The following is a 7,741-nucleotide window of genomic DNA, read 5'->3' on the forward strand; positions in this document are numbered from 1 at the left end:
CACGTGTGTTCTGTGAGATTCTTCAATTAGACCACAGCTTCTGAGGCAAACCTAACCATTCAGTAGTTCACTTAACACGTCTTTGCTGACAGTCAGATGTAATGAATGTTGAAATATAAAATATGCCTTTGAAGGAGAGTTATTTCAGGTTTGGCAGATAGTTTATAGTAACAGAGTAAAGTAATAAACCATATCATCGGGGTAAGATTTAAGAGATTTCTGGGGTTTGTTTTGGGTTTTTTTGTTTGTTTTTTGAGAAATAAGCTACTTTCACCATTCGTTACACCTGACTCTCAGCTCCACAAAAGAGAGGCGCTTGCTCCTGTGTCAGTGCTTGTTATGGTGCCATTCTCGGCAAATATGTATTCAATGAACTACCGGATGGTGAGGTTTGTCTGCCTTCAAGTGAAAAGCGAAGTGCTTTCTGAATAAAGTTTCTCGATTTGGGCTGCTAGGGAGGGGGACAAACACAGACCTGCCTTTAAGAATATAGAGGTGACACTCATTCAATTCCATACTTGTGCAGTGTCAGCTCCACTCAAGAGCTCCCTTAGGGTTTGAGACATACCTCAGTCAAGTGCTCAGTGTACACTGGACAGACAGATAATGATAATGAAGAGTAATTATGTCAAATAGACAAGTGAGGATATGAACAAGAGAGAAAGCAGGGAAGGCGGGGGTGGCATGCTCCAAAGATGGTGCAGTCCCCACACGCACCAGGAGCACGTGCCGGCTCTCCCACAGCTCAGCGAACCCGCAGGTTAATGAGTGAGGGGAGCAAACTTGCTAAAACCCCTTTTTTCTTTTTTTTCCTCCTCAATATAAAATGAATTTATCTCAAGTCAGATTGAAAAGTTTCTTCTGATCCTGCCATTCTTCCAACTGAATTGAACAAGTTCAACAGTGTTTTATAACTCTTGCTGGGCCCTTTTAAAAATTACAGTGAAAGCATCTGCTTGAACAGAGATCTTAAAGGGAAAAAAAATACCTTAAATCCAGGCAATATCCTTGTAATATCTCTCTTGTGGCTATGTAAACTTTTAACCTCTTACCTTGAATGCAGTTTCCACATTTGCTCTATTTAATCAACAATAAAAGTCAGATATGTCATTCCTTAAATTTTATCTACTAGCAGCATACTATAAATTCTAAGTAGAAAGAGAGTTTTTTTGCCTTTCCACATTCTACAGTGATAAAGAAGTTAATGCTCATTTCTCAAAATAATTTATGTTTTAAAATTCCTTGAGGAACAGAGAGAGAATAATAATGTCCATTCCATTTTCAGGCTTGGATCTCAGGCGCTCCATTGCTATAGAACATAACATACTCAGAGAAAAATTATAAATCTGTCCTATAAATGTTATTACATATTTTTGATTATAGATGCCAACATACACAGTCTTTATGATTTTGTTTGAAACATTAGCCCATAAAAATCAATTTAAATATTTTCAAAGCTTTTAAAAACTGTTTTGTTATTTATAATCAGTATTAAGATAGGTGCAATATTCATAAGAAGACACATGAGGAGCATATCTATTGTAATGAAAATCCACTAAGTGAAGAGAAAAAACTAAGTAAGGTCAAATAAAGTTGGCAAGTAAAACAAAAAATTCTAAAAATCAACCAAATATTATGGAAAGTTTCCAAACTAGCAAAAATGGAGGTGTAATGATCCAGTTCTTTAAGTTACATATTGAAATAAAATTACTAATTTTCAGAGGGTATTATTTCTAATGCCATGTTTATAATATAATCATCTTGAAACCTCATCAGCTTTGATTAGCTAAATGAAGCTGCCCAAAAAGCTAAACTGGAAAGGAGGGATGGGGAGAAGTGTGGTTGAAAAAAAAACAGGCTTCACCTCTGTGCCCACATCTGAGGTTGCTCGGTAAGATCTGATAACTTGTTAAAGTAATTTTTGTTTCCAACGCAGTGGATTTACATCATACATTTTCAGCTCTCCAAGGAAATTCTAATTACTGGTTCTAATCATTTCTGATTGATTTGACTTTTATTCATCCAAGGTATTCTCTGCTCTCCGATGAAATCAAGTCTCTAATAAAATTCCAAAAATTTCAGAACAATTTACAAGCTCCAGATGACTGAAAGTTTTCTCATGTCCATTTGGCATTCAGAAAGAGTTTCGCTGAATATATTCTGAGGAATGACACATCTGGCACTTACTGAAACAAAAAACTCCACAATGACATACTTGAAGTTATTAATGTCATATAAATGCAAATATGTCAATATTCTTTGAAGTCTAAACCTCAGCACAACCACCATGTATTCAGTGAGTTGTCTTCTAACATTAACGTCATCCATCAGTCATGTTTGGAGGATATTTTAGCAATCAATACATACACATTACCTCCCATGTACAAATTTATAATTACATGTGCTACGTACATTACTTTGAAAAGAAAGGAATTAGCATCTGTTGAAAGCTCACTTAAATCCATCCTTTCTCTTGCCTTTATATAGACTCCAATTGAGTGATAAAAGACAACATGAAATCAAAGAATTTTAGTTCTAAAAGGAGTAAAGTAACCATCTTTTCCAAGGACTTGTTTCAGTCATGTATCAGAAATCCATATGTGTGTTCACCATGAGAATATTTTCATGAATAGTAATTTAGCTGTTCAAAAATATTGAACTTTTAAAGTATCAATATGAAAGCAGTCCAAGAAATTAAGTAATTTAATAAGCATTATTCTTCCGAGATTACATAGCAGGGCTATCAATTTTGATCAATTTATAGCACCTCCAAAGAATACTATAACAATAAACTCTCTCTATAAAAGGAAGAAATTTAGTCAACACTCCAATTGTGGCTTCTCCTTCAGCAACTTCATAAAAGTATATACTTTTTTCTTTTTTTGGTCTTTTTGAGACAGGGTCTCCCTATGCAGTTCAGGTTGGCCTTGAGCTCACTTTGTAGCCCAGGCTGGCCTCGAACTCGCAACGATCCTCCTGCCTCAGCCTCCCAAGTGCTGGGATTACAGATGTGTGCCACCACGCCTGGCTAAAAGAATATACTTTTAAAAACCAAGTGAACCCAAATATTGCCTGCTTTGTTTTTTTTTGGTGTTTTGTTGTTGTTTTTTTTTTTTGTTTTTTTTTTTTTCACTAGGAATCAAACTCAGGACCTTGTGCTTGCCAGACAGGTGCCCTGCTGCAGAGCTATATCCCTGGCCCCAAGGGGTTTAGCCAGAATTGTAGGCTAATTTGATGATTCATCAAATCTTGGCCTCTAGCACATCAGGGATAGCTACTTGGGGTCCTGGTTGGACCCATGTAGTCTACACCTGTGTAAGCCGCCCTTAGCCTGGGACCTGTGTGACTCAGGCACACACTTGAAAGGATACCGAGATTTAAAGCACACCGCACAATGCACAGTCATTAACATCTAACCCTCTTCTGAAATTTGAATTTTTTTCCACCAAACAAATCTCCAAATCTTCAAAACCTGTTTCCCCTAAACTCAGAGCAATTCATCAAGATGAATGTCTTGCACTCTCCAAATACATTCTGCTCAATCTCTATGTCAACCTTGAACTCTAGCTGCATTCCACCTAGGAAGTCCTCTGTGCATCCTCTACGCATCCTCATCCTCAGGTTGCCGCCATCCTCAGTCAGCTGGTGGTGGGGAGGGAGCAGTGCAGAGGAGCATTCAGAGCAGCGGTTCTGGCAGCAGACAGCCTAAGTTTGACTCCTCCACTCTCATTTCCTAGATATGCAATGCGGAGCAAGTTATTTAACTGTTCTGTGCCTCAGTTTCTTTTTCAGTATGACAGGGTAATAAGACGGCTATTGAGTTAGTACACAAAAAGTGACTCTTACATCTTCTGGCAGCATGTTAATTGTTGCATTACTCATTCATAGTAAAGAAGTATGATTTATTGTCTTCTAACTTTTGAAATTCAAGAAAAGTGAGCATCTCAGAGTCATACATTCCTAAAATGCCTTCATCTGAAGGTGTTGTTCTTCATGGGGCCACACATTTCCATGCCCCAGCCATCAAACTGCATCAGATGAAATATGCTTACTTCTTTTAAATATCTCTTAAGTGAAAAATGAAAACATAAAGAAAAGTTCTCAAACTTATCATACAATGAATCTGATTTACTAAATTTGTAACACAGACCAATTAGTTATAGGCCACCCAATCAATAATTACATGTAGGCAACTGCACAAAGAGTTTTATGTACATTCTTTCATTTAATTCTTCAAAAACTCTACAATACAGAAAGTATCATTACCCTTATTTTATATATGAGGAAATTGGGCCCAGAGAGTTTAAGTAACCTTCCCAAGTTCACACAGTCAAGGAGTACCTGGAAGTTTTGACATCCCACACAGAGTAAACTATCTTTCTACCAAATGATCAGAGAACAATGACCTTTGAATCCCAGTCTCACCAGCACACAGAAATAAACTGGGCCACTCCAGAAGGCAATAAAGGTCACTTTATTTATGCTGCACTCCAGCATCTGACCTAATGTGCCCATTTCCTCTTACCTACATTTCAGGGCCAAGGAATTCTCCTTTTGTGAAGGAGACACAATAAATATAAGAACCAAAATTCAGCCAGGTGTGGTGGCCCACACATATAATCCCAGCACTCAGGAGGTTGAGGCAAAAGGACTGCTGTGAGTTCAAGGCCAGCCTGTGCTACATAGTAAGATCTCATCTCAAAAAAAAAAAAACGGCAAGAGCTGAGATTTACAGACCATAAAAAGCATGCCCAAGGCAGATTTCCTAATAAGACAGAATAAAGAACAAAATGAAAAAATGTAATAAACATCAAAATTTAAATTATTTGTTCTCAAAAGATCAAATTAACAAATTGAAAAGATAAGACAAAGATTAGGAGAAAAAAAATTTTTTTGAAACAGGGTCTTGCTATGCTTGAATTCAGGCTGGGCTCCAATTTGTGGCAATCCTCCTGCCTCAGCCTCCTGAGCTCTGGGATTATAGGTATGTGCCATCATGCCCAGCCTAGGAGAAAATATTTTAAAATATATATCTGACAGAGGACTTGCAGAAAGACTATTTAATGAAGCTGTTACAACTAATAATAAGAAAATGAAGAAACAAAAAAATATTGATAACTCCCAATAATAACAATGAAGAAAAAAGTTTTTAACAGGTCCTTCAAAGAAGGTCCTATCAGAAGACAATAGAATATGAAATAAGTGTTCAACACTAGACATTAGAGAAATGCAAATTGAAACCACAGTACGATACCATTTCCACAGTCACCAGAATGGCTGATATTTTTGTTTCGTTTTTTGTTTTTCTCCGGTACCGGGAACCGAACTCACAACCTTGCGCTTGCCAGGCAGGCGCTTTTGCCGCTGAGCTAAATCCCCAGCCCCGGCTGATATTATAAATATCTGACAACACAGGTATCTTCGAGGATGTGGAGCAAATGGAATCTCACACACTGCTGGTGGGAATGTAAAATGTCACACTCACTTTGAAGAACACTCTGGCACGTTCTTATAAAGTTAAACATACTTCTACCATATGACCTAGGAATTCCACTCCTAAAGTACTTACTTAAGAGAAAAGAAAAGATATATTCCTACAAAAATATGTCTATGTGAATGTCCAAACAGCTTTATTAATAGACAATTCAAATATGTATCAACAAGGGAACAGATAAATCAGAGTATATGCACATAGAGGAGTTCTGTGCAGTGATAAAAGGGTATAAACTTTGATACAGCTAACAAGGAAGGAAAGATCTCAAGAACACACTATATGAAGCGGACCAGACCCAAAGGAGTATTTACTCTATGATTCTATTCACAGGAACTTCTGCTGAGCAAAGCCTGCGGGGGAACAAGGGTTTAAGCAGGATAAACAGGCTCTTGTCATAATCCACGTGGAAGATAGTGGCTTGAATCAGGCAGGCTGCAAAGGAGGTGATGGGGGTGGCTTAGTGCTGGGTATATTTTGAAGGTGAAGCCGACAGAGTCTTCTGCAGGCTTGAATGCAGAATGTGTGAGAAAAGAGAAATGGGTCCGGGCGCGGAAAGATGAGATCTCAACGGAGAGAGTGAAGAGGGCGGGCGGAGCAGGCTGGGGAGAGGACGAGAACAGCCTAATCGCGGAGTCTGAATGAAGACACAGAAACAAGCCAGCAGTTGGACATACAAGATGAGATTCAGCCTGCAAATAGAAATTTGGTCGTTTTTAACCTCATTTTTCTGGAGAAAGGATTGAGGACAGGTAAAATGATTTCAAGGAAACTCAGAAACAGCTAAGTAGATCTTTTCACAGTACGAAAGTAAAGATTCATTTTTAAAGGAAAATTTGGAGGTCATTAATGACTAGAAGAAAAACTTAATAGGACTTTGATAGTAAAAATCTGCAATGGAATTAGCAAATCCTTTGTATTCAAAGAAGGTTCAGGGAGGAACTCTCTGATCTCCTCTAGTACTGCTCTGCTTGTTACTAAACTATGTCTGGGTAACTGCACAGGGTGCCCCAGGGCTAGGGAAAGGGGCTTCACCTGACACCCTCCCGCTCCTGCAGTCTCTACCGCCTTCTCATTCTTGTCACACCTGTGTGCTTCCCGCTCTCAGGCAGAGTGAAGTCTTTGACGGCTTCAGTGTGAAGATGTTGGGAGCCGCTGCAGTTGGTTGTTGGTCATGTGTCTGAGGGTGGGACAGATCCAGAGTGCCTCAGGCAGTCAAGCTGCCTCAGTATTGAAAAAAGCATCCTGCTTGGACAATTAGTCTTAGTCTTAGTCTTTGTCTTAGTTGCTAGGCAACATTATCTCTCAGGATACTACTTTGCAAGTGTATAAAATAAACGCCCCTACTGTTGGAGCCAGTCCTCCTGCTCATCAGGCAAGAGGTAACTCCACCTGACCCCGGCTATCGTCTCTTGTCTTTATTTTCTATGTCCTTTCGCCGTTTTCTCCTGGGGACCACGGAGAGACCACCGACTCCCACACGAAGATAATCTCCTTTGTGAAACTGCGTTTGGCCTTCAGGTTCTTAAAAGACGCAACTGCCATGGAAGCAAGCTGCTAACCTGACTTTAGAGTGAGCTGCCGGAGATACCTGAAATCAGCGTGGTATGATTTGCTGATGCTAGAAAAACACTATCTTTTTTTTCTCTCCAGATTCCTGACATTCCACCCATTAGTGTGGAAGGTGGAAGCCAAATCGAGAACTTTCAATGAGCAGCACTGGGGGCGGCAGCAACGGGACCAGTGCACAACAGAAAAACTATGAGAAAGGGGACCCGTTTTTAAAAGACAAGCATGAGACTGAAAACAACACCCTGGTGCTCGCAGTTTTGTTAGTGGGGATTCCACTCGGCCCATTCCCAGCGTCTCACACATAATAGACCATAAATGCTCGTTGAATGAATACATAGATTCTCAATTATTTTTTGCATCTGAGAAAGCAGGCCTTCCCAACCTGACCATCCTCCCCCCGCAATATCTGCAAGGACCAGTTCTGTGAATAGAGTTAATTTACTCGCGTTGCTTATTGAGAAAAAATAGTGTGAGCCATTTCTGTGGACCCTCAGAAGCTCTGCAGGAAAGATATTTGCCCCTCTTGGGACAGCAAAACATCTCCCAGGAGCCTGGAGCCTCGCCAGGGCTGGTGCAAACGCAGGGCGTCGCGACCCCAATACACCCCTACGGCCGGGCCCGGTGGCAGAGGAGCGGCCCGGGCGCCGAGACCGCCCGGGAGGGACCCGCCGCGCGCCC

Source organism: Chinchilla lanigera, unplaced genomic scaffold (genome assembly GCF_000276665.1).
Source record: "Chinchilla lanigera isolate Chin_1 unplaced genomic scaffold, ChiLan1.0 scaffold00023, whole genome shotgun sequence".
NCBI classification, from domain to species: domain Eukaryota; kingdom Metazoa; phylum Chordata; class Mammalia; order Rodentia; family Chinchillidae; genus Chinchilla; species Chinchilla lanigera.